This window comes from Bos grunniens, chromosome 28 (genome assembly GCF_055505025.1).
Source record: "Bos grunniens cultivar Pamir isolate PY7600 chromosome 28, Bosgru_T2T1.0, whole genome shotgun sequence".
Classification (NCBI taxonomy): domain Eukaryota; kingdom Metazoa; phylum Chordata; class Mammalia; order Artiodactyla; family Bovidae; genus Bos; species Bos grunniens.
Genome location: NC_141192.1, coordinates 40,286,033 through 40,300,431, shown reverse-complemented (window position 1 = coordinate 40,300,431; position 14,399 = coordinate 40,286,033). Strand labels below are relative to the sequence as shown.

The window sequence follows — 14,399 nt, the reverse complement described above, 5'->3', positions numbered from 1 at the left end:
CATATTGTTTTTTTAAAAGCACCAGCTTTGAGCAACTAGAAGTGAGACAGAAAGGATACCTTACATTTCTCTGGTGGTTTGTACATTACTGAGTGCTTTCCATTCCATCAGCTCAGCTCATTCCCATGGTTGCCTGTATAAGACATAGTATTAAAATCCTTTCATTTAAGAGGAAACAGGCCAGAAAGGAGTTTAGAAAGAGGATGAGACAGGTGGGAACAGATATTTAGCATCTCATGCAACACTGAAGGGCTTCCCAGGTGGCCCTAGTAGTAAAGAACCCACCTGCCAATGCAGGAGACCTAAGAGATGTGGGTTTGATCCCTGGATTGGGACGATCCCCTGGAGGAAGGCATGGTAATCCACTCCAGTGTTCTTGTCTGGAGAATCCCGTGGACAGAGGAGCCTGGTGGGCTACAGTCCACAGGGTCACAAAGAGTCAGACACGACTGAAGTGACTTAGCACACGCATGACATTGAAGGAGCATACCTCCCTCCTGCCACCCACCTCTCCAGGAAACACAGAATCTCTTTAAAAACGTGTAACTGGAGTCATCTTCTTAAAGACTAGCTCAGAGGTTGTATTAGAATGGACTGATCTCTTCAAAGGCTTCAGTTGACCCCACAGTAAAAATATCATGAATGTGTAAGTCTTGAACTATTCTCCACCTTACCTTCCTGAGGTCGGTGATGAGCTATTTTCCAAGGTTTAAACTGGTGTATGGTTTCCCTGGTGGCTCAGATGGTAAAGAATCTGCCTGCAAGGTGGGAGACCTTGGTTCAATCCTTGGTTCAGGAAGATCCCCTGGAGAAGGGAATGGCAACCCACTCCAGTATTCTTGCCTGGGAAATCCCATGGACAGAGGAGCCTGGCAGGCTGCAATCCATGGGGTCACAAAAGAGTCCGACACAGCCTAGCGACTCAACAACAATAGCACCTACCTCATCCTCTTTCATGCCTTGAGAGAGAATGAAATGTTTCAACTCGTGTCAAGCACTTAGCACTGTTCCCAAAACCCATGGAGCGCATCATCAATGTTCACTATGATCAGTTCTGATTTTCACTGAACTGGAATGTCCAGGCAATATGGGCATTAGATATAAACAAAGGATGTTTATCTTGTAGAAACTCAGATAATCATTGGAGAGCAATCACATGGTGAAAGAATCTCAGGGATGTGGTTTCAACTAAATGCCAGCTATATTGAGAAATAATAATTCTCAAGTGAGAAGTAGTTAAAAGACAAGATTTGATGAAAAGCTTTTTAAAAGTATGTTTGGCTTCATGACGTTTTAGTACTTCTGGGCCTCTATATCAATGGGATCAACTGTTATTATCTGGTGAAAGACGCTTCTGGAGGCCACTGGACCGGAAGCAGGCTGGCTGTGGAAGAAACGACCTCCTGGCAACTGCTCAGAATAAAAATAAATTTCCAGAACCGGCTCCCAGTGATTCTAAGCTGGCATGGGTGAAATGGGGTCTGGGGTCTATATTCTGACCAAGATCCCCAAGTGATTCTGGGGCATAGGGAGGTCTGAGACTCAGGGAACCAGAACCTGGATGCTTCCTCAAGACATCCAGACATTTCAGAGAAGCTATGGAGTGGGGGCTCGGCGCAGGACCTGTGCCCCAGACCGGGGTAAGAGAAGGCTTTCCCACAGAGGGGGATTCTTAATGGCTCTTTTCTTTGTATTTTCTATCTCTTTGATGAAGTTCTCACTGTGTTCTTTCATTCTTTTCCCAATTTCAGTGAGCATGTTTATGACTGTTACTTTAAACTCTCTATCTGCTGCATTGATTATCTCAGTTTCATTTAATTTGTTTCCTGGGGTTTGTCTTCTTTCATTTGAAAGATATCCCTTTGTCCTCATTTTTGCCTATCAGGTTTTTTTGGGGGGAGGGTTAAATTATATTTTTTTAATTAGAGTATAATTAATTTACAATCTGTTAGTTTCAAGGTACAAAAAAATGATTCAACTTTATATATATATGTGTGTGTGTCATGTCATGCCCAACTCTTTGCAGCTCCATGACTGTAGCCCTCCAGGCTCCTCTGTCCATGAGATTCTCCAGGCAAGAATACTGAAGTGGATTGCCACTGTAGCTCCACGGGATCTTCCCACTCAGGGATCAAACCCATGTCACTTGTGTCTCTTGCATTGGCAGGTAGATTCTTCATGACTGCACCACCTGGGGAGCCCATATCTGTGTGTGTGCGTATATATGCATATATATTCTCTTTCAGATTCTTTTCCATTATATTCAACTCTCTCTACTTGTTTCTATGTATTCGGTATATCAGCTACATCTCTTAACCTTGAAAATGTGACCTTATGTATTAGGTGTCCAGTGGGCCCAATGGCACCGCTCCCCCAGGTCACCAGAGCAGAGTACCCTGTGGGCTGAATGCACCTCCTGTTGTGGTTGGGTCATGATTGCTATGGGTGGCTGATGGGTGGTGCTTGGCCCCAGGTTGGCTGTTTTGAGGCCTGGTTGTTACTGCTCTGGGCATGGTGATATACAGGGCAAGACTCCTGGGATGGGAGCTGCTTTGAGGGGACTGTTGGCAGGTTGGGCAAGGCTGGTCCTCAGAGGACTCCAGGACAGGGTGCATGGTGTTAGCTAAGTAGCAGAGAATGACAGAAATGACCTCAACCAGTACCTGGTGAGCAATGTGGAAGGAGAGGGGGGAAAAGGCATATGCCAACACTTCTGTCCCTTGAGAAAGTCCCACCAGATCCCTTCCATTCAGCATATGTCCTGAAATTAATCAGTGAATCTTCTTGGATGATCCAGGTGTTCTCCAAGCTGCTGCCTCTGTGCTGGGACTCAGAGCAAGTGAGTGTGTGCACAAGCACAAACAAGAGGTGAATCTTGGTTTCCCACAACTCTTGGGCTCTCCTGAATGTAAAATCTTGATGCTGATTTTTGAGCTCCCAACTTGGAGGAGGTCGCCATTAACCCCACCATAGAGCCACCAGAACTTACACAGGACTGAGGAAACAGACTCTTGGAGGGCACAAACAAATCCTTGTGCACACCAGGACTCAGGAGCAGTGACCCCACAAGAGACTGACCTAGACTTGCCCATGAGTGTCCAGGAGTGTCTGGCAGAGGCAGGGGTCAGCAGTGGCCTGCTGCAGGCTCGGGGGCACTGAGTGTAGCAGTGCGTGCATGGGACCTTTTGAAGGAGGTCACCGTTATCTTCATTACTTCCACCTTAGTTTGGTCCCAGGTCAAATAACAGGGAGGGAACACAGCCCCACCCATCAACAGAAAATTTGACTAAAGATTTACTGAGCATGGCCCTGCCCATTAGAACAAGACCCAGTTTCACCCTCAGTCAGTCTCTCCCATCAGGAAGCTTCCATAAGCCTCTTATCCTTCTCCATCAGAGGGCAGACAGACTGAAAACCACAATCACAGAAAACTAACCAATCTGGTCACATGGACCACAGCCTTATCTAACTCAAGGAAACTATGAGCCATGCCATGTAGGGCCACCCAAGATGGATGGGTCATGGTAGAGAGTTCTGACAAAACTGGAGAAGGGAATGGCAAACCACTTTAGTATTCTTGCCTTGAGAACCCCATGAACAGTACGAAAAGGCAAAAAGATAGGACACTGAAAAATGAACTCCCCAGGTCAATAGATGTCCAATATGCTACTGGAGAAGAGTGGAGAAATAACTCCAGAAAGAATGAAGAGACAGAGCCAAAGCAAAAGCAACAGCCAGTTGTGGATGTGACTGCTGATGGAAGTAAAGTCTGATGCTATAAAGAGCAATATTGCATAGGAATCTGGAATGTTAGGTCCATGAATCAAGGCAAATTGGAAGTGGTCAAACAGCAGATGGCAAGAGTGAACATTGACATTTTAGGAATCAGCGAACTAAATGGACTGGAATGGGTGAATTTAACTCAGATGATAATTATATCTACTACTGTGGGCAAGAATCCCTTAGAAGAAATGGAGTAGCCATCATAGTCAACAAAAAAGTCCAAAATGCAGTACTTGGATGCAATCTCAAAAATGACAGAATGATCTCTATTCGTTTCCAGGGCAAACCATTCAATATCACAGTAATCCAAGTCTATGCCCTGACCAGCAATGCTGAAGAAGCTGAAGTTGAATGGTTCTATGAAAACCTACAAGACCTTCTAGAACTAACACCCAAAAAAGATGTCTTTTTCATTATATGGGACTAGAATGCAAAAGTAGAAAGTCAAGAAACACCTGGAGCAACAGGCAAATTTGTCCTTGGAGTACAAAATGAAGCAGGGCAAAGGCTAATAGAGTTTTGCCAAGAGAGTGCACTGATCATAGCAAACACCCTTTTCCAACAACACAAGAGAAGACTCTACACATGGACATCACCAGATGCTCAATACCAAAGTCAGATTGATTATATTTTTGCAGCCAAAGATGGAGAAGCTCTATACAGTCAGCAGAAACAAGACTGGGAGCTGACTGTGGCTCAGAGCATGAACTCCTTATTGCCAAATTCAGACTTAAATTGAAGAAAGTAGGGGAAACCAATAGACCATTCAGGTATGACCTAAATCAAATCCCTTACAATTATATAGCAGAAGTGACAAATAGATTCAAGGGACTAGATCTGATAGACAGAGTGCCTGAAGAACTATAGACGGAGATTCATGACATTGTATAGGAGGCAGTGATCAGACCATACCCAAGAAAAAGAAATGCAAAAAGGCAAAATGGTTCCCTGAGGAGGCCTTACAAATAGCTGTGAAAAGAAGAGAAGTGAAAGGCAAAGGAGAAAAGGAAAAATATACCCATTTGAAGGCAGAGTTCCAAAGAATAGCAAGGAGAGATAAGAAAGCCTTCCTCAGAAATCAATGCAAAGAAATGGAGGAAAACAATGGAATGGGAAAGACTAGATATGTCTTCAAGAAAATTAGAGATACCCAGGGAACACTTTATGCAAAGATGGGCACAATAAAGGACAGAAATAGTATGGACCTAACAGAAGCTGAAGATATTAAGAAAAGAGGTGGCAAGAATACACAGAAGAACTATACAAAAAACATCTTCACGACATAGATAATCACGATGGTGTGATCACTCACCTAGAGCCAGACATCCTGAAACACAAAGTCAACAGGGCCTTAGGAAGCATCACTACGAACAAAGCTAGTAGAGGTGATGGAATTCCAGTTGAGCTATTTCAAATCCTGAAAGTTGATGCTGTGAAATTGCCACACTCAATATGCCAGCAAATTTGGAAAACTCAGCAATGACCACAGGACTGGAAAAGGTCAGTTTTCATTCCAATCCCTAAGAAAGGCAATGCCAAAGAATACTCAAACTACCACACAATTGCACTCATCTCACATGCTAGCAAAGTAATGCTCAAAATTCTCCAAGCCAGGCTTCAACAGTACATGAACCATGAACTTCCAGATGTTCAAGCTGGATTTAGAAAAGTCAGAGGAACCAGAGATCAAATTGATAACATCCATTGGATCATCAAAAAGCAAGAGAGTTCCTGAAAAACATCTACTTTTGCTTTACTGACTAACCCAAAGCCTTTGATTGTGTGGATCACCACTAACTGTGGAAAATTCTTGAAAAGATTGGAATACCAGACCACCTGACCTGCTTCCTGAGAAATCTGTACGCAGGTCAAGAAGCAACAGTTAGAACTGAAAATGGAACAACAGACTGGTTCCAAATTGGGAAAGGAGTATGTCAAGGCTGTATACTGTCACCCTGCTTATTTAACTTCTATGCAGGATACATAATGAGAAATGCTGGACTGGATGAAGCACAAGCTGGAATCAAGACTGCCAGGAGAAATATCAATTACCTCAGATATGCAGATGACACCACCCTTATGGCAGAAAGTGAAGAAGAACTAAAGAGCTTCTTGATGAAAGTGAAAGAGGAGAGTGAAAAAGTTGGCTTAAAACTCAACATTCAGAAAACTAAGATCATGGCATCTGGTCCCATGACTTCATGGGAAATAGATGGAGAAACAATGGAAACAATGACAGACTTTATTTTTTCGAGCTCCAACATCACCGCAGATGGTGACTGCTGCCATAAAATTAAAAGATGTTTGCTCTTTGGAAGAAAAGTTATAACCAACCTAGACAGCATATTCAAAAGCAGAGATATTACTTTGCCAACAAAGGTCCATCTAGTCAAAGCTATGGTTTTTCCAGTTGTCATGTATGGATGTGAGAGTTGGACTATAAAGAAAGCTGAATGCCCCATGAATCAATGCTTTTGAACTGTGGTGTTGGAGAAGACTCTTGAGAGTCACTTGGACTGAAAGGAGGTCCAACCAGTCCATCCTAAAGGAAATCAGTGCTGAATATTCATTGGAAGCTCTGATGCTGAAGCTGAAACTGCAATACCTTGGCCACCTGATGCGAAGAACTGACACATTGAAAAGACCCTGATGCTGGGAAAGAGTGAAGGCAGGAGGAGAAGGGGACGACAGAGGATGAGGTGGTTGGATGGCATCACCAACTCAATGGATATGAGTTTGAGTACACTCTGAGTTGAGTTGGTGATGGACGGGGAAGCCTGGCGTGGTGCAATCCATGGGGTCACAAAGAGTTGGACATGACTGAGTGACTGAACTGAACTGAACCCCAGTCTGTCAGATAAACCTCAGTCTTATCTGCAAGATGATCCAGTATGACATCTGGCCCTAATGTGGGGACTCATATCCAGTAGAAGATGGAGAAAGGAAACTAAGATGATGTATAGGATTCCTGAATAACACTGCTTTCCTCAGTCCACTCTGGGTGGGAGGGGTGGGGATATGGTTGATGTGACCTCAGACTGTGACAGTGACCTCTTGCCACAAGGTCATCTTTCAGGGCTCTCACCCTCTAGCACAGAACATCATCATTATTTCTCTGTCATTTTTCAAGCTCACATTTATCTTGACATGTTCTATCCTCTGTTGATGTCCAGTTGCTCAGCCATGTCCAACTCTTTGTGACCCCATGGACTGCAGCACAGCAGGTTTCCCTGTCCTTCACTGCTTCCTGGAGTTAGCTTAAACTCATGTCCACTGAGTCAATGATGCCATCCAACCATCACATCCTCTGCTGCCCCCTTCTCCTCCTGCCCTCTATCCTCTTAGAAGCCTGTGTATTCCAAGAGCCAATAAACTTTCTTCTTCAAGCAAACATGATGCTGCTGTAAAGTACAGCCACCTTGTCACTGTTATCTCTATAAACAGACATCAACCAGGATCTACTCATCCCCTCTGATTTACTGGAAGGCAGTCACCAAGCTGTCTTTTCGCCCCTGGGGTCACTGAAACTATTTTGACTTCCTCCTAAAACATGCCTTTATATATGTATGCTTTTATTCAGTAGGAGACACAGTTCTACAAAGGAGAAAGGCCCCAAACTCCAAATTAAAACCATTATCAGCTTTTGGTTGTCACATCCTTATTAACTCATTCTATTTCCCTAAACATATGCATATTTTACTTGAAGACATTTTATATACTTGTACTCTTTTGCTCACTTGCATTTGGTTTAAGCTGATTCTCAACTTACTCTTTCTCTCTAACTTTGCATGTACATGCTTTTATTCCTTGAGGATAGCCTGTCAAAGCTATGTCACTGTTGTGAAGTTAAAATATGTCCCCCAGAAACCCATCAAATGAGCAGAGCTTGTGACTGCTGCTAGGCTGCTGTGTAAGACTTACCTAGGGAATCAGTGTTCAAAAATCATCTTTTACTCCTTAACATTAAATATGTGGGAATGATATTGTTTGTTTGGTCTCAGAGAGTACACGTAAGAGTATACTCCTGAGTTAAAATTGTACGAGGATAAAGTATGTGCACACACACACACACACAGATCATGAGACACTCCTACTTTGAATATATAATAAAGCTATACTGAATGAAATATTAGCAAAGTGAATTCATCGTTGCATAAAAACAATGCATCATGACCAATCAGAGCTTATCTCAGAATTATAAGGATGTTTTAATGAAGAAATTTGTTAATATTACCAATTACATTAATATTAGTTTGGCTAAAACGTTTGCTCAGTTAGTGAATATATTGTTCAATAAAGCTCTTGGTGAAAATGAAAAATGTGTCTTGGTACTTAAATCTGAATAAACTTTTTGGCCCACCTGATAGATTTAAGAAGAATAATTTCATCTGAATGTAAGCCCTCAAACTTTCAAAGAATTCATCATCCTTTCCTGATAAAAAGTCTTAGCAATTGAGGAAGAGACAGAAATTCCTAACCTGATAAAAACTGTCTAATAGAAGCCTAAAACAAAGCTTAGTTTTTAATGCTAAAATTTGACATTTATGCCCATGAATGTCTGGATTAATGTGAGGATGCTGTGCTGAACAGAACAATGGCCCCTCAAACATGTCCATGTCCTACTCTCTGGAACCTGTGGATATGTTATCTTACTGGGCACAAGGAATTTTCCAGATATGATTAAATTGAGCACTTTAATTTAAAGGGGGAGATTTTCCTGGATTATCTGGGAGGACCCAGTGTAATCGTAAGGACCCTCATATGTAAAAGGGAGACATAGGTGAGACAGAGTTTGCTGGAGAGAGAGACTGGAAGATGCTACACAGATGGCTGGGAAGATGGAGGAAGGCGTGGTAAGGATGTAGGCAGCCTGTTGAGCAGGAGACGGATTCTTCCCGCAGAGCCTCCAGAAGGCACGAAGCTCTGCTGACACCTGGGTTTTAGCCTAGTGACACCTGTTTTGCACTTTCAACCTCCAGAACTGTAAGATCACTAGTTTATGTTGCTGTAAGCCACCTAATGTGTGGTAAGTTGTTACAGCAGCAACTGGAAACTAACACAGATGCCCACCTCCACTTGGAGGTCATAGCCAGTGTAACAAGAATTGCGTTATGCCTATCGGAAAAGAAAAAGCAAAACTGTCATTATTTGCAGATATGTCTTTCCAGCAGAAAATCAAATAGGATTAATATAAATAATATTTTTTAAAGATTGTTAAAATGTGGTTCATTTTTAAAATTTTTATTGACTTTATTACAATATTGCTTCTGTTTCATGTTCTGGTCTTTCGGCTGTGAAGTATGTGGGATCTTAGTTCTCCAACCAGGGGTGGAATCTGCACCCTCTGAATTTTAAGGCGGTGTCTTAACCACTGGACCATCAGGAAAGTGCCACGGAAATAATAGGCTTATAACAGAGTTCAGTGAGAGGTGCCCAGAATGAGACCAATATGAAAAAAGAAATAACTTTCCTGTAAGCCAGCAATAGCCATTAGAAAATGTGATAGGGACAAAAGGAGTCTATTCATGGTCACAATAAAACTATAAAATATTAGGGTCAAATCTTTTAAGTATTACAAATCTCCATAAAATGATAAACTGCTACTGAGAGACATTTAAAAAACTGAGACAGTATATTATTGACTAATGTCCATTTACTTCTTAAGCTAATCTGTAAATGTAATACAATCTAAATCAAAATTCCAGCTGAGGTTTTTATAAAATGTGAGGTCTAATTTCACCTGAGAGGGGATGTCCCTGGAGGTCCAGTGGTTAAGACTCTGCACTCCCCACGCAGGGGGCCTGGGTTTGATCCCTGGTTATGAAACTAGATCCTGCATGCCCCAACTAAGACCCAGCACAGCTAAATAAATACATAAATAAATATTTTAAAATAAAATAAATGTCACCTGAGAAGAAAATGAGGCATAGCAGCCCCACCATAGAGACAAGAGCACCTTGACAGAAAACATTTAACACATATTAATATCTTAATATGAGAATAGCTTCTAAAAACCAGCAAGTACCTCATAGAAATTAAAGAGCCTCTTGATGAGGGTGAAAGAGGAGAGTGAAAAAACCAGCTTAAAACTCAATATTTAAAAAACTAAGATCATGGCATCCAGTCCCATCACTTCTGACAAATAGAAAGGGAAAAGGTGGAAGTAGTGACCGATTTCCTCTTCTTGGGCTCTAAAATCACTGCAGATAGTGACTGCAGCTGTGAAATTAGAAAACGATTGTTTCTTGGCAGGAAAGCTATGACAAACCTAAACAGGGTGTTAAAAAGCAAAGACATCACTTTGCCGACAAAGTCCATACAGGCAAGGCTGTGGATTTTCCAGTAGTCATGAACAGATGTGAGAGTTGGACCATACAGGAGGCTGAGCGCCAAAGAATTGATGCTTTTGAACTGTGGTGCTGGAGAAGACTCTTGAGAGTCCTTTGGACAGCTCAGAGATCAAACCAGCCAATCTTAAAGAAAATCAACCTAGAATACTCGTTGAAAGGACGGATGCTGAAGCTGAAGCTCCAATTCTTTGGCCACCTGATGCAAAGAGCTGACTCATTGGAAAAGGCCCTGACGCTGGGGAAGATCTGAAGGCAGGAGAAGAGGGCAACATAGGATGAGATGGTTGGACGGCATCACCGATTCAATGGACATGAACTTGGGCAAACTCTGGGAGATGGTGAGGGACAGGGAGACCCGGCATGCTTCAGTCCACGGGGGTCACAGAGTCAGACACGACTTGGGGCTGAACAACAATAACGACCTCACAGAAGTGGATAGAACGTACACATGGGCAGGCACTTCACAGAAAAAAAATGACCAATAAATCCTTAAAAAGAGTCTTACCTTCGTTATTAATTATGGACATGCAAATTCAGATAAGAATGAGATGTTTTTTTTTTACCCATTAGGCTAGACAAATTAAAAAAGATTAACTATTTAAATTATGGCAAAATATTCATGGTGAGGATAGAAATTGGGGCAGTTTTGGAAAGCAGTTTGACTATATCCATAGAAATTTATGTTTAAAAAAATTTTTGAGCTCTGAAACCATTTTTCACAAGCAAAACCATTTCTTGAATGAACTCTAGCTCAGGGAAAAGTAGAGCACGGCTGTTTGGTTGGAGTTGAGGTGGGGACCCTGCTCCAAGCTCCCGCTCATTCTGTGCCCCTCCCCGCCCCCCACAATACCTCCACATACATCAGAACCTCGTGGACTTAGACTCCAACCCCCAGCCCAGGGCAGCGTCTAACACATATCTTTAGTGCGTCAAGGACCGAAATGAAAATGCATTGTAGGATTTTATTACAGTATGGGACCGCTCAGTGGAGTGAATCGGCCTCAGATAATCAAATCTTTCCCTAGAATACCAAAAGTATTACTCCCAGACTTATCTCATCACTGTGTTTGGAACAAGCAGAGCTGACATGGAGTATGAGAAGCTTTTTGAAACAAAGAAAAATTCCATCAAAACAAGGTTGACAAAGCAGCTGCTAGGCATGGTGCTCAATCAAGGAAAAAATAAATAAAGTAGACCAAGCAAGAAACACCTGGATCAGAAATATTGGAACAAGCCACACAAACAAGATCGAAGAAGTGAAAATACGTTGGATGGGAATGGAAAAAGTGAAATCGCTGAAGCATTTTATTTGCAATTTGTAAAGAAAATTTTAAATTCATTAAAAAAAAAACTTTCCATCGATCCAAAAAATGATGCTTGGGTGCTATGAATGTATGAAGACTCATTTTATGATATAGAGCCTTGAATCTTCTGAAGCCCTTCTCAAAGAGTACTTGCTATTTACAATATTTATAGTAGGTTGTTTTACAAAGCTCACGAAGGGGCCTTCTGCTAGACTCTCAATCTTTGAATTCAGTCCCAGATGACCACAAAGAGAATTGCCTGCATCTAGTATGAGAAATGGCAACCCACTCCAGTGTTCTTGCCTGGAGAATCCCAGGGACAGAGGAGCCTGGTGGGCTGCCGTCTACGGGGTTGCACAGAGTCGGACACGACTGAAGCGACTTAGCAGCAGCAGCAGCAGCAGTATGAGGCTTCCCAGGTGGAGCTAGTGGTAAAGAACCCACCTGCCAATGCAGGATGCATAAGAGATGTGAGTTCCATCCCTGGGTCAGGAAGATCCCCTGGAGGAGGGCATGGCAACCCACCCCAGTGTTCTTGCCTGGAGAATCCCATGGACAGAGGAGCCTCTTGGGCTACAGTTCATAGGGCTAGATATGATGGAAGCAACTTAGCACAGCACACAGTAGGAGGCTGTCAGGTAGGAGGGAAGAGAGGGGGTAGAAGCAGGCCAGTTCTCCCCCAGAGTATTTTCTAGAACAGGCCAACACAATAATCAGCGAGCACTTCTCCCCTATGAAGAAATCTGTAAAATTCTGAGGTGTGGGTGCTGAAAGACTAGCTGTCGTGAATCCTAACTGCCTCAGTTCTCACCTTTTCCTCTCCAGAGAAGGGTGAGGGCTTGCCAGCCACACCACTTCACCCCTTACCACTGCACACATGTCTGGGATGACATCTGCCCATGACTCGCCACTGGGGATGACTCAGCTACCCGCTGCGGGAAGGGCATTCCGAAGTCCCCTCAGAATTGTATAGAACAGTCTTATGGACTCTGTTGCAGAGGGAGAGGGTGGGAAGATTTGGGAGAATGGCATTGAAACATGTATAATATCATGTATGAAACGAGTTGCCAATCCAGGTTAGATGCACGATACTGGATGCTTGGGGCTAGTGCACTGGGACGACCCAGAGACATGGTATGGGGAGGGAGGAGGGAGGAGGGTTCAGGATGGGGAACACATGTATACCTGTGGCGGATTCATTTTGATATTTGGCAAAACTAATACAATTTGTAAAGTTTAAAAATAAAAAAAAAAAAGAATTGTTTATCCAATGGCCCCTCCTTGTGAGGATTGTTAACCAAGCACGTAAGTGGATTTTGCCCTTAAGAAGCTTGTCGTACCTAATAACCCCCAATCGCACTCAAGTAGAGTATTAAAAGTACCCCTTTGCAGAACACAGGTTCAGCAATACAACTCAGAAATCTTGAAGAAAGCCCAAGTAAAGGAGAAACCATTACATAGAAGAGCGCTTTCTTTTTAAGCTTCCTGGATCTGCATGATTCTCAGCTTTGGCTGCATGCTGATGCTCCCAGGAGACAATAAAATGTCCTGTTGCGTAGTCCACCTGCAGGGGTCCTGACATGATGGCTCTGCCCTGTGGTAGGGCTCGGGCATCGGGATATTTATAAGACCCTGGGAGACTAGTGTGCACCAATCAAGATGCCTTTAATGGACAGAGAGAATCCAGAACATCTAGCCCACAGTGCTAAATACCAAAGGGGCAGTCTGTGAAATGGCCACTGACTGGGATGATGAGAAGGTGACTGATGAAATTCACAAGAGCTGTTTCCCTGGAGAAGGAAATGGGGGGTGGGGGGGGGGTGCGGCGCGCAATGAGTACAACTTCATTTGTGATTCAAGTTCAAGGGCTTGTTTGTGAAGGCAAGACCTGAGGGGTAGAGGGTGAAGGAGGGTAAACCGGCCAGGAGAGAACTGAAAATTAAACTCAAAATAGTTTTGTTGTTTAAGAAGAGAAACCTGGGCTACTAACATGCAATGGGGCAAGATCCAGCAGAAAGAGAGTTTGAAAAAACAGGAGAAGCAACATCCAGTCATCAAAGCCCCACAGAGTCAGGGTAGAGTAGGCTCTGGACTAAAGCACAGAAGTAAGCATTTCCTTTTCTGGAAAAAAAAAATGGGTGGAGAACTAACATTTTTTTGAACATTAATTCTGCTGAATATCATAGGCACTTCATACATATGAAATGGAGTATCTCCTGCCATACTGGTGTGCAAGAAATGTCATAGCTATCCACAATTCCAGCCCTCCAAATATGAATTTCTGAGCCATGCTGACAAGCAGCACCACTTCCTACATGCGGAACTTGAGAAAGTCAGCATCAGCAGTTACAGCCCTCCTGGGGCTGGTGGTAAAGAATTCACCTGCCAATGCAGGAGACGTAAGAGACACAGGTTTGATTCCTGGGTTGGGAAGATTACCTCCTTCAGGAGGAGAGCATGGCACCTCACTCTAGTATTCTTGCCTGGAGAATCCCATGGACAGAGGAGCCTGGTGGGCTACAGTCCATGGGCTCACAAAGAGTCAGACACAACTGAAGCGACTTAGCACACCTGCACCCAAGTGTGAGCTGGTGAGCCCTAAAGGGAATTCAAGCAAGAGAAGAATACCTCTGTAAAATACCTCTATAAACATGCAGGATGCTGGCCCCAGACAGCTGAGATGCATATGAAAGAAATGACTTTAATAATCCCAGACTCTTGCATCTTCCCATACATAGAAGAGCACTAAATTCCTTAATATGATATCTGGTTTTCCTTACTTAGCAATAATCTTTGATGTTCAGGCTACCGGCCCCCTTTGTTGCCAACTTGTATAAAGCCTGACTCCCTCTTCTGCCTCCTCAGAGCAGCTTCTCAGGGCTGCTGAGATGCCATCCCCTGGGCCCAGTGTCCTAAACATCCCCACCAAATAAAACATTTGCTACTTTCAGGTTATGACTGA

The 14,399-nt window shown here is 43.1% G+C and overlaps 1 protein-coding gene across 2 annotated transcripts in view; it reads right to left on the bottom strand.

The window, feature by feature from the left end:
• PCNX2 (pecanex 2) overlaps positions 1-14,399 on the bottom strand; it is a 311,410-nt gene that overhangs the window by 27,844 nt on the left and 269,167 nt on the right. The window lies entirely within an intron of this gene.